A 13,758-nucleotide genomic window follows, 5' to 3' on the forward strand; every position below is an offset into this window, starting at 1 on the left:
AGCTGCAATTGCCGTCTTGACTTAATCTCTGTAGAGCGGATATTCACACAGCTGGAAGTGATGCTTCACGGACTGAGAAATCGTTTTTCGATCAACTTGAATGCAGTCAAAGCCGCGACTTGCAGCAGGTGTTAAGTGTACGGAGCTACGCCGCGGCCAGCCCGAAAACTTCTAGCGCTCATCCCAGCGCGCCACGGAAGGCAGTTTCTCCAGGAACCGTAGTATATTTAAACAGCAAAATAAGGGGTAGCTTTTTTTTTCGGTTTTACCTGCTATTGTTTTTTAATGCCGAAATTCCAGGCTGTAAATATACGTACTTTCCGTCACGATTTCGTACTGTTCAGTCCTTGCCCCAGAGCGCAATCGCTCTCGGGGACGAGACAATTCCGACAGTCACATTGGCCACTGTACGATAGGAGCTTCTACTGTTCAGACCAGCGTTCCAATATGACTATCCGCACGTTGATCGATTGCACGTAATCCTTCAAGTGTCATTAAACCTTTTAATGTAAAGCGGAATGTCAATCTGCGACACCCCGTTCCCTCCGATCACGGCCCGTCCAGCGGCATCAATGCCCAACAGTTTACGATCTCATCTTCTTGTTACACCACTGATACGCGAACACACGGTCACATCGGCGATAATTCCAGTCTTCTGTTCACAACCCACAACACTGCCATCACGATGCTGCAGCTATGTTGCTGATACGCACAAACACAGAACCACGTTGAACGCCGGTTGCACTCGGCATCGGAAAACAGAACAGAGCTCAGGGGGGAAGGCACCCAGGCAGCCGGCAGCAAAACCTGCCTGTCTTGGACGCAGTACCTGCGGTTTCCATAACGTCTAAAACGTCGACACAGTTCCGCGTGGTTTCGCTACTGTAGTGACTGTAGTGCTGTAGTTCCGTGCCGCGCGAGTACCGCAATCCGGAGACGGCTATCCCCCAGTGTACGTGGCACTGCGGGCACTGCTCCGGAACTTCGCTGCTTCTAGCGGCTTCGTTTGCTCGTGTGATAAAATTAGTGATAAAAACGTCAGTGCAACCGAAATGTTCTGCACGTTTAGACTAGAAGACGGAATTACAGACGGCCTTCGCTGCCGCTGAAGCTCAATCAACTCAACAGCTATTTATTAAACAACGTGAGCGACCTGCTCGAAAAACGAAACCGAAAGACGATGAGTCGGGAGGGCGAAAGCTTCTTCCCGTCTGCCTGGAGAAGGAGAAAACGTTTCGTTCCTCCCCTTTTCTCGTGTCCGCTTGGGGGCGCGTCGGTTGAAGGGAGGAAGACGCGCCGTTGCTACTTCTTTCCTCCATTTTTTTCTTAGAGTGTACGGGGAATGAACTTAGCTTCGGAACTCCGGTGAGACAGAAGAGCTGAACTTTGGAATTCCAGGAAAATATAACTTGGCTTATGTACGGCGGATGCAGAAGTGCTGAACTTCGGAACTGGGGGGATAGAAGAAATGTGCTCTGGAAAGTCTGGGAAGATAATGACTGGGCTTCAGAACTCTTGGGACAAAAGAGCTAAACTTCGGAACTCCAGAAACAAAAGAGCTCAACCTCGGAATTCTGGGGACAGAAGAACTGGACTTCAGAACTCCAGGGACGGAAGGGCTAAACTTTGGAGCTCCGACGATAGAAGAATTGTGCTCTGAGAACTCTGGAGAAAGAACTGTGCCCTGGTAACTGCGCGGGCAGATGGGCTGTGCTTCTTAAACTTTGGTAATAAAGCTGTTCTTCGGCAACTTCGGCTCAGAAGATCTGAAGTCCGGGCCGGGACTCTGGGAACTGAACGGAGTCGATACGACCCCCATTTTAGGACAATCGATGACAAGCTTCGGTGGAGAAATTTCAGAGGGGAATAGCATTTGAAAAAAGTGGATTTGCGTCATTGCCTTAACGCTAATGTCAAGCCGTTACTGGTTTAAGTGAATTCACGGAAACATTTATTGCATCGCTCTTCTGTCTTCCTTTCGCTCTCATTTCAGTTAGTGCTCAATAAGCGCGCGCTGAGCCTCCTTTATGTTTCGTAACAAAAATAACTCGTCTAATTCGTTTATTTTTTTATTTATTTAAATAGCTTGAAAAACCTGGAGTCAAGGTATTCCATAAGGGAGCGTGTTTACACACCCTTTAGAAGCGAACGATGTTGGCCAAGCTCCTTAAGAAGCAGGTCTACCGTTTCTGGGAGTACCGCAAGCTCTAACCGGAGAGGTCGCCTGCTACAAACAAGGTATTGGGGATGTTTAGTTGCTCGTTTCGATACCTCCGATTACGATACCCGGTAACAATACGTAGCATGCGCAAAGGCGTCGGAGGAATATCGAGTGGGGTTATCGGGGTTATTGAAACGATCTCCTAGAACTCCCTATGCCATGTAAGGCGCTTTGGCGGGTCCTCGTGCCGCTTCTGAGCACGGCCCCGCGGAGTGGCCACCGAAAGGCACTCTGCCAGTGCGGCTGGCGAGGGGACGCGTTGACGCCAGGCCGGATGATTGAGGAAACGGCGTCAATTAGATCCAATAACACGAGCGCCGCGGCGTGCCCTACCCTAGATCCCTCCCTCTCTGCCCCCTTCTTTTTCCCTTTCTTTCGTTTTTATTTTTTCTACTTTTTTTTTTTGCATTATTGTGGCTGCGGAACTCTGGAGCTACCCGCCAGTTGCTAATACGTGAAGTTATACTTCTTGCAAAGCGTCAGTTCGGAATGCGCGCCACCTCATGGCTATCGCTCCTTTAGCAGAAGAGCAGGAAAGAGTTTTACTTACATTGAAATAAACACAGCGCAAAAGAACCAGGACTAGCAGCAAAAGAACAAAGACTACTACTCCTTGTACTCTTGCAGTGTGTTTATTTCATTGTGCTTAACCATCAGCCCACCGGCTCATTTTGATTCGGCTAACTCTACGATTTATTTCAAATTTGACGTGAATGCTCGAGGAAGCTCGTGCTTTAACACACCATAAGGTGTGTTGAAGTAAGAGTAAAGAAGAATGAGTTATTCATTCTCTTAAAAAGAGTGAGTTCCAAATTCGGTTAAGAAGAGTGAGACATCTATTAAGTTAAGAAGAGTGCATGAGCTATCCATTCTGTTAATAAGAATGAGTTTTCTCTTCTGTTAAGAAGAGTGAGTTGGTTAAAAGTAATTTTGAATTATTCGAGAGATGGAAAGTAACTACTTTTCTTAGAAGGAGAATTTGGTGAAAATCAGAATGATGATTCAAAATCGGTGCTCTAGTTTCCTTTATGCAAGCTGACGAAACATTATCAAAATGTTCCCTTGATTATCGTTTTGGTCCTGCCATTTCTTCGGCCTTCCTTGTTGTTACGAATCGTTGACAGTTTACCTTGTATTTTGTTTATTTCCTTCAGGATACGCTCAAGGGTTTATGTTGTTTAGAAAAAGAGGACTTTCGATATGGTGGCAACTTATATGAACTGAGTTCCAATAGGCGGCACAACGTTTACTTAAAGCGGTCTTCCGGCCGCGGTGACTTCATGCCACCGATTCGAGGCTTGATTGCCAGCAATGAAGATGGACGGTGTTCTCCGACTCTGCCGGTTCTATGCGCTTCCTCGAGTTTTTTTTTTTTTTTTTTTAGTTTGTTTTACGTTTGTCTCGAGCTGACGCAGTTGGTCTGGCCCCCCCAGGAACCGCCACCAAACGACCGAACTAGACAAAATAAATAACAAAATAAAAAGGCAGTACATCGTCGACCGCAATAAAAGCTGCAAGAAGGCCTCTCATGTCTGTCACATTTTTCTTCTCCCTTTTCCAATGGTCTAACTACACACAACGTTTTTGTTTTTGTTTCTTTTTTTTAACTTTGGGATTACAAAGTGCAAGGCGCGCTGACAACGTAGCGTGCTTCGACACTATCTTGCGAACCTCGGTGAAACTGCGCCGGTAAAGCTATTTCGTGTTTCTTACACCAGTTGAAAAAGCAAGATAGACTCTGCAAGAACAGATGATGTATAGATTTCCAATCAAGAACGCATTTTTGTTTTAACTGGTGTACCACTCTGTGGCGTACAGTACGGTCCCCGAGTATCTGTCCTGATGAAGTTCCAGCTTACTTTAATTTCCTAAAGTAGCCAATAATGCCAACTTGCCCAAAGCCAGGGAGCGCTCCTCTCGGCTCTCGAAAAGCGGTGTATGCTTCTACGACTCTATACATTACTAACGCTACATAACTAACGCTTTGGGGGCTCACAATGGTATGAACTCTAGTGCTAACGTCATTTTGTAGCCGCAATTCTGAAAATTAACCAAATAAGCTAATATACTTGTTTTTAAGGAAATGCTTAAGGCCTTCAGATCTAAGTCCTTTACAGTATCAACGAAAACCTCACACCCAATGGCGTGCAAAGCGGAGGTATCGAGCTTATTACGAAAGCCTTCAGCATGCCTATAAAACGAGGATTTAAGAGTGTTTATAATTTGCTTTAGCAACACGTGTTAGGAGCCAAAAGCCACGGATACCTTGAGTCAATTTGAGTAAAGGAGCAAAGCGCTCAACAGCTCTCCACGTTACGAGCGGACCACGGTATCTTGTCATGTGTTTACGTCGGAAGCTGTAAATGTTTCACCGGGACTGCAGCTTTCGCCGTTCGCCACATCATAGGCAGAGACGTTGTATCGCCAGGACCCCAATTTAAAAAAAAACTTCCAGAAGTTTTGAAATAATAGATTCAAAATCGCATTAAAATCCTCCAAAAGGCAAACGTGGCACAACTCGATGGATAAATAAATGCATGGGTCATTAATGGCTCGAAGCTTGGTCGCAGGTTTGCGCCACCTAGCCAGCGAATTTTTTAGCAGATAAACTTCGATACAAAAACATTTTACGTTAATATTTTAATTGCACTATGTGTAAAAAATGATCAGTCACAGAGATCTCCGACAACTTCCCGAACCCTAATGCGTCCTTCTACAGACGTGGAAGTTCCACAATCCTCGCTACATCGTCTAGTCTAATTTTGCGCTCCGCTTATTCTGCCGGGGTTGACACCTTACGTGAGGGAGCATACGGGGGGAGCTCTTCCCAATGCCAGCTCGGAAAGTGACATCGGTGATGTCACTCTCCTAAAATTGCGGTTCTCTTTCGATCTATCGATCAAACTATCATGAACGCAGAGGACGCTAACTCAATGGTCTCAGCTTTGAAGTCAATTTTGTGTTTTGAATGACCTGGGCGCATGCCGAGTGTGTGTGTGTGACATCAGGCTACGTCATAGTTCCACGTGACATCATGGCATGACGTGACGTCACGCAACTGTGTGGCTTCACGTGGCTCTGACGTCACAAAATGTGCGTAACTCCTGGATGTCGCTTGACACCGGGACGTCACATTACGTCATGAGCTCGCATGACTGTGACATTCCGCGACGACAGGTGTTGCCTGACGTCACGATATCACGTGACGTTATTCTGTGACGTTACGTGACGTGATGCCACTGTGACATCACGATGAAGACGGAGTCGCTACAACACCCCACATCGCTTCGAGTGAAAGGAAGAGCTCGTAACAGGTAGCGCCGTAGTATTCCGATTCGTGTGACGGATGCGCCCCTTCGCTACCGGGAGCACGCACGTGCACTATACGAGTATTTCGAAGAAAAGAAATTAAGAAAATGCTTTATGCGACGAGAAGCCGAAGGAGAGCAAGGGTCGATCGAAAGCGCGCGGGGACGTCAAAATGCCGAGCTTCTGAATGTAATGATTAGTGGGTGTAGACGCAAAGCTAGATGCCCGGCGTTCGGCAATCGAACGCGTTCGAAGAGTGCGGTAGAGACAAGGGCAGTTAACTTTGCGTCTACCCATTATTCGGTCCAACCAGAGCTCCGCCTTTCGCCTCCTTTTCTCTCTCAGTTTCTCGTTGCATTCTTTTCTCGACTTTGGCTTTTCTCGACCGTGGGAGAGGGCGTTTGTAGCGACCTCCACCAGCTACCAGGAGGCTGGTAGCTGGTAACTAGACGTTAGGAAGGTGGAGATAGCTATACACGTTTGCAAGTTCGGTCTCAGGGCGCCGCCATCTTTCTCAGTGGGGTGCGCTCTTGGGCGCTGCCACAATCCGATTACGACGCCTTAGCAAAGCTTCGTAATCGGATTATGACTCGTCCAAGCGCACCCCAGCCAAGCAAGATGGCAGCGCCCTGAAGCCGGACTTGCAAACGTGTATAGCTATCTCCAACTTCCTAACGTCTAGTTACCAGTGATCTGCCAGAGAGCCTCCTGGTAGCTGGTGGAGGTCGCTACAAACGCCCTCTCCCATGGTCGTCTTTAAAACAAGGGAAGAACCGGGCTGATCCTTTCATAGATTGATGTTTCAGGTTCTGGCTCTGCAACATGGCGTTAGAAGAGTATGCCTGTCTGTCGTGCCCAGACATTTTGTGTATGGTAGGGGGGATCTGAGATTTTCGTGACATTGATAGCGCGAAGGGGGGGGGGGGGGGGCTAATTACGAGTGGGGTGCTAAAGTTTTCGTCCCTGGCTAGGCATTTGTGGGCATCCAAATCCGGGGTTGCTTCTTAAGGAGCGCTGACGTACACAAAGTAATCCGCCCAACTTTTGAAAGTTGACAGTTACCGTGTTTCCCGGGCGATAGACAGGCACGCGGCGCGGCTTTGTTTACCAACTCGGCCGGAAGGCCGCGCATGCGCAGAAGCTATGTGGGCAAAAGCGGCCAGGCTATCCGTGTTTTCGCCATTGCGTTGTGTGTCGTGCGCTCGTTGTTGACGTTGTATAGACATTACATTCCACACGCGTAGATAGTCCGCACTTTTAGTACCCGAAGTAGCTTACGCCTGTCGTCGGAGACGGACGTGTGTTCGGGGAGCTCCGTGAAAATGGACGCCAACGCAGCGGCGTCGCCAACTGAGGCGAGCCCGCTTGCACCAACCAACGAGGAATCCTACAGGATGTTACTGCCGCCTCTGCCAACGGGTGAGCACGTCTCCAACACGGTATTTCTCCACTGTGATCCGAGTGCCAGGCCCTAGCGCATCGATGATTTTGAAGAGGTTCTACGAAATGCTGGGGGCAAGGAGAGTATCGCTGCCATTGGCGCTTTCCGCTACAACCATGTACAGCTACTCACCCTGAAAAGCGCAGAAGCAAAGGAAGAAAAATTACGCAAGGGCTCTCTAACTATCAAAGGAAAAGAGTGCGTGGTCATCGACTCGAACCGCACTGAAAAGGAAATCCGGGTGCATTGGCTGCCACCATTCATCCCCGACGAGGAAGTTAACAAGGCTTTTGCATCTTTCGGAGAGGTGAAGGACATTACCAGGGAGAGGTGGAGGAAGGCAGGATACGAAGAATTTGAATCGACGACAAGGTGTGTGCGTCTGCGTCGACATGAGGGAGTGTCACTCGGTGACATCCCATTTCAGCTGAGTATCCTGAGCGTGGTCGTTTTGGTATCTGTGCCCGGCCGCCAACTTGCCTCCGCTGCAGGCAGCTGACATATGTGAAGGCAGTGCGCGACACCATGGTGTTCCAGATGCCGTTGTTTCGGGCACAATGCGGAGGCGTGTGTGCCCACCTATATGCAAGCATGGCTCGAGTGACTGGCGCTGCGGCCATGGAGACCGCTGAGCTGGGCGCCAGTATGGATGAGCCGGAGATGCTCGAAGCCAGTCCCTCGAGGCAGGTACTCGCTGAGAAACATCCGACACCCGGACAGGAGCTGAGGATGGACATCGCGGAAACTCCGATAGAGATTCCGTTCGCCATGCTGGGAGCGCTGTCGACGAGCGCCGAGGAGGAGAATTGCGGTGTGGAAGACGGCCACTCCGTGGGCAAAGAACACACGAGGACGGGGAAACCTGTTGATAGAGGAACCGACGCCGGAGGGGACGACACTGCTAGCAGCGCAACTGGGATTAGGGACCACGGAGGAGTCGACGGGGAGGACAACAAAGAGAGCTGGCAGAGGGGGCAAAAGGAAGGACGACTGAGAAAAAACCCGACACTTGACAGCCTCCACCTCCACCCGCCACCCTCACCAACCTTGGCCGACACCATGACCGCTCCACGCGCCCGTCAGAATGTCCCCTCAGGGGGCGCTTCTTCTGCCACCGATCTCTGACTTCTTTACTCGTGCCTTACAATCATGGACCTTACCAAAATAGCAGTTATTAGAAAGTTTTAGTGGATCGTTCCGATACCTCCCATAACGATATCCGATAACGAAATTATGCATTCGCAAAGTCGGCGGCGGAGTATCGGGTATCGTTATCGGAGTCGTCGAAACGATCCACTAAAACTCTCTATTACAGACACCGTGAGCGGGGCCATCCCTGTTGACCAGGTAAGCGTAAAGTGCCCCTGCTAGCTGTGTTTCGGGATTACCTTATTATCGGGGCTAATTTTTTTTTCACCTCTTTTTTATGTCTTATAACAACAGCAATGCTTATCACCTGCCCAATGGGGTGGGAAAACTGTATACAAACCGCTCAGGTGCGCCCTTCTTTTTTTTTTCATTCAAACGCACAATTTATTTGAAATAAGCATGATAACCTAAGCATTCTTTTAGAAGGTTTCAAATTTCTTTTTGATGTAATTATGTTGACTGAAACGTGGGCTGACGCGAAAACTGATGTTCCAATTTTAGAACCATACAAAACGGACTCCGTAAACCGCTCTTCACAGCGAGGAGGCGGTGTTTGTATGTATGTAAAAACTAATCTTAACTGCACCGAAATTAGCGACTTCACGACGGCGCAACGCGATTATGAAGTTTTAACGGTCAAACATTTGAAGTGCGTATATTGCGTGATATATCGCCCTCCGAATGGTGATATTTCTTGTTTCCTAAAGTTCATTGCCGATTTGTTTGTGTTTATTGGTGAAAATAATCTCACTTTGTTCTTGGGTGGAGACTTAAATATCTATATGCTCTCCTCATCACCGAGGCAGCTAGTCTTTCTTCTTATATCAGTCGTACGGATACTTTAACCCAATCTCTAAACCCACGCGAATAACTCTTTTGAAAGAAACATTACTTGATTTGTTTCTAACAAATGCCGACGAATCTCACATGTCCGCTCCAGAGGTGTCATTGGAACCACAATAAGTGACCACCTGCTAATATATATGATTGTCGACTCGAAGGTCGGGATACAAAAGGATAGAGATGACTGCCGAGTTTATTATCAAAATATCACGGCAGAAAATCTAGATGCATTTGAAGCTGAGGTTTGCCGTACTGATTGGAGCACGGTGTTTTCCAGTGTTTCAGCTGACGAGGCATATGATTACCTTATCGGGAGTTTTACAAAGATATGAAAAGAGTTTCCAGTACAAAATACACCTTGCCCACAGGAAGACTCGGAAGACTCGGAAGCCTTGGGTAACAAAGAAAATAATCAAAATGATGAGTAAAAAAGACGCTCTCTACAACAAATTCATTAAACCCAGAAAACCAGGTGTGCTGGCGTTATTTATAAAGCAGCGGAATGCTGTGACAAGTGCTTTACGTAAGGCTAAGTGTACGTAATTTATGCTGCGTTTGAAAATGAGCGACGAGTATATATATGGAAGAAGCTTAACTCATTTCTGCGGCGTGGCCCTTTCGAATCTACAGCCATGAAGCTTAACATTAAGGGGGAGACGAGAGGTGGTTTGGCGTTGGCTGAAATATTTAAGGATTATTTCGTAAACATTGTAAAGAATGATAACGACGCCGATGAATTTCGATTTGTGAAAAATGTCTCTGACACATTTTTTCTTGCCCCCACCGACGCGGAGGAAGTAACATCAGTTTTTATGAATCTTGGAAATGGCAAAAGTACTGAAATAGATGGTGTTCAGATGAAACCTCTGAAACATGTATTTAAATCAATTGCTCCTCTTTTAGCACATATTTTTAATTTGGCACTTCAAAATGGCCATTTTCCTAAAAAAAATGCAAGTTGCAAAGGTTGCGGTTGTTTTCAAGTCTGGGGATAAAAACCACTTAGGAAATTATAGACCTGTTTCTGTGCTCCCAGTGTTTTCAAAGGAGATAGAGAAAATAATACATGCCAGATTATACATCTTCTGCGAAAAACACTCTATCCTAACATCTTGCCAGCTTGGTTTTAGGAAGGGGCATTCGACGAAACTCGCGTTATCAAAACAGGAGGAACTAATTTTAAGTAACATTGAAAGAAAATTGATTACCTCGGGGGTCTTCATTGATTTTTCAAAAGCTTTCGACCGCCTAAATCATAAAACTCTGCTTCAAACATTAAATACATACGGGGTGCGAGGACTAGCCTCAACGATGATAGAGAGATTTTTTTTTTTTTTTTTTTTTTTAATATCGCCATCAGTGTGTTGTGATCAATAGTCAGCGCTCTAGCGTAAAGAAACTGACGTCAGGCGTGCCACAGGGGAGCATCCTTGGACCATTTCTGTTTAACTTATGCATCAAAGATATAGTAAATATAGATGACAGCGCAGATTTTATAATTTACGCAGCCGACACCAGTTTATTCTGTTCGGGGAAAGTTGTCCGACAGGTTTTATGTGCGACAAATAGCCTTTTGCAGATGTTAAGTGACTGGAAAATCTCAAACCCTTTAGTAATTATTACAGATAAGACGAAAGCAATATTTTTTCGATCCAAAAATACAATGTTTTCGTCTACTCAAGGGCTCTCTTTCCAAAGACGAAATATTGACTTTGTACAAAATTTGACGGTTCTTGGTTTGATATGTAATGAGTACATGAGCTGGGACGCCGAAGTACAATGCATAGCTGGCACACTTTCAAACGTCATGGGCATTATTTATAAATCCCGTCATATATTACCCCTTTCGGCCTTAATTCTTCTTTATAACTCCCTCTTTTACTCTTGCTATAATTACTGCTTTCTTGATTGGTGTAGCACAACAGCTACAAATATGTATCACTTACATGTTCTCCAGAAGAGAATAATTTGAATTATGTGCAATACAGAGTTCAACGCTCACACATTACAACTTTTCAAAAACCTTCATATAGTTCCAATTACAGAGCATTATAATTATAAACTTTTTTCTAACATATCGAACGTCTAGCTGTAAGGCAAAATCAACTTGTTTTTCTATCAATCACCAATATGAAGCGGAGAGTGCCTGCATATGCAGGCCGTTGTGTTGGCACACGGTCAACGCCTCGCTCGAGAACAGGCTACGGCTATATTGCAGTACTCGTTGCCTAATGTTATAAACAAAACACATAGACTGGGCACGGATTTTATGAGTTTGAGCAGAAAGAATATTCGTTCATTGTTTTCGTAATGCACGTAAGATTTTTGTTTTGTTTTGTTTAGTGTTGTGTGTTTTGATCCTATGTAAACCTTGTTCTACGGGTCACTAGTACGTAAAATAGTTTCTCTCGTTGCTGGTGGGGACGAGAAACACTGTCAAGTGACAACAATCTGCTTTTTTTCTTCCTCCCCCTCTCCCCTGGAGAGAAACAATAAAGTTGAAGTTGAAGCTGAATATGACAACACAACTTCTCCTTATCTCGTATGATGCTCGGTAGGTTTCGCACGACAAGTTAGATTCACTCGTGCATAAACTGAACCACGAGTTTTTAGTATCCCAGACGTCGATGTTGAAGTCAACGTACAATAGTATGGACATCTCGAAGTTCCTGGGGTTCTTGCATGACGAGCGGTTGGAGTTCGTCATGCAAAACCGACCCGCGTATCCACGGCCATGAGCAGAAGTTGTATAGGCATGGTCTTTACAAGATCGCGCGACGTACCCCACGATTAGAAATTTGCAAAAGGCGTCCCCGTGTGTAAATATGGATACCTCAATGATCCATCTAATTACAGGTGCATCTCTCTTACAAGCATCTAGTGTAAATTATTCGAGCATGTCACCCACTCGCAAGTCATGGACAGTTGCCTAATACCTTTAGCTATTTTCACCTTCACCATTAAAACTTTCGAAAAACCCTTTCTTATAAAACAGCTATTTGAATTTGTAACAGACTGTCTAATAATTTAATGAATTTTGGGCTCTAGATGTAATTTTTATTGATTTCGCCAAAGCATTTGTTACAGTCCCTCTTTAATGTTTACTCCCGAAGCTTTCTCAATTAAACCTTAATAGTCATGTCATCAGTTGGATTTCATAATTCCTTACTAAGCACGAGCAGTCTGTTTTTAGAAATGACACCGAGCTGAAGGACGGCGCCCTGCCAAAGTTCCTGAAATGCCGGAACATTCCTTTTGCGCTGAAAGAAGATGTTCTGACCGAGCTCAATAGGCTTGTGCAGTTAGGAATATTGGAGCCAACCCAATACTCCGAATGGGCAACACCCATTGTTGTGGTGCGAAAAAAGGATGGCTCGCTTAGAATCTGCGGAGACTATAGAAGCACAGTTAACCAGGCAGTAAAGAGCAATGTGTATCCTCTACCCACCAGCAAGGAGCTTTTCGCTAAGCTAGGAAAGGGGCGGTTCTTCTCGAAGCTTGATCTGGCACAGGCGTACCAGCAGCTTGTGGTCGACGATACAACTGCCGAACTGCTCACGATAAACACCGTGCAAGGGCTCTACAAAGTTCGCCGCCTACCGTACGGCGTATCTGTGGCACCAGGACTGTTTCAAAGGGCAATGGACACTATCCTTGCTGGGCTACCTAAAATAGCTGTGTACCTGGACGATATCCTGGTGGTTAGCGAAACGGCCAAGGAGCATGAACGCATGCTCACGGATGTATTTGAACGCCTAGATAAGGCTGGACTCAGAGTGCAAGCAAACAAATGCGAGTTGTTTCAGGAAAGCCTCGAGTTCCTGGGTCATCGCATCGATAAGTGTGGCATCTACCCTTCCGAGGTGAAAGTCGAGGCCATACGTAAAGCCCCGGCCCCAACTAACAAGAAGGAACTCCAGTCCTTCTTGGGTATGGTGAATTTTTACAACATTTTTTTGCGGGGCAGATCCGAAATAGCCGAGAAGCTGCACCGTTTACTTGATGACAATGCTACCTGGAAATGGGACGAAGAGCACCAACGGGCGTTTGAAGGCTTAAAAAAATTGTTAACATCGCAGTCCTTGCTTGTTCATTTTAACGAAAGTGCTCCGTTGATACTCTCCTGTGATGCGTCTCCGGTGGGTGTGGGTGCTGTACTCGCTCACTGTGACGAGACGGCAAAGGAGCAACCCATTGCCTATGCGTCAAGGACGTTAACAAAGGCTGAGCGGAATTATGCTCAAATAGACCGAGAAGCATTAGCCGTGGTGTTTGGAGTGCGTCACTTTCATCAGTACCTAGCCGGGCGAAAATTTGTTATTCTTACGGACCACAAACCGCTGCTAGGAATATTTCGGCGAGAGAAACAAATACCGGATGTTCTGTCACCACGCATGCTACGATGGAGCCTGCTTTCCTCTGCTTTCTCAGTGTGCACTGAGAAAGCAGAGGCAAGGCTCTCTAGCGTGCAAGGTGTCTCGCTTCTTGTTCAAGCAACATTCCACGCCGCACTCGGAATCCGGCAAGACCCCAGCTGAGCTTATGCTTGGCAGGAGCCTGCGCTCGGGCCTGTCAAAACTTCACCCCGATGCGATGGACGTGGAGTGCAAACGGCAGCCTCCAGAACAAAGCTTTCAGTGCGGTGACTCTGTCTACGCAAGGAATTTTCGCCAAGGTCCGAAGTGGTTGGCTGCTCGTGTGCTACGGCGTCGGGGTCACGTCAGGTACGAGGTCCAGACATCCGACGGGAGTACCCATCGACGCCACCGGAACCACTTGCGAAGGGCCTGGGAAC

This window comes from Ixodes scapularis, unplaced genomic scaffold (assembly GCF_016920785.2).
Source record: "Ixodes scapularis isolate PalLabHiFi unplaced genomic scaffold, ASM1692078v2 PGA_scaffold44__24_contigs__length_19508400, whole genome shotgun sequence".
Lineage (NCBI taxonomy): Eukaryota > Metazoa > Arthropoda > Arachnida > Ixodida > Ixodidae > Ixodes > Ixodes scapularis.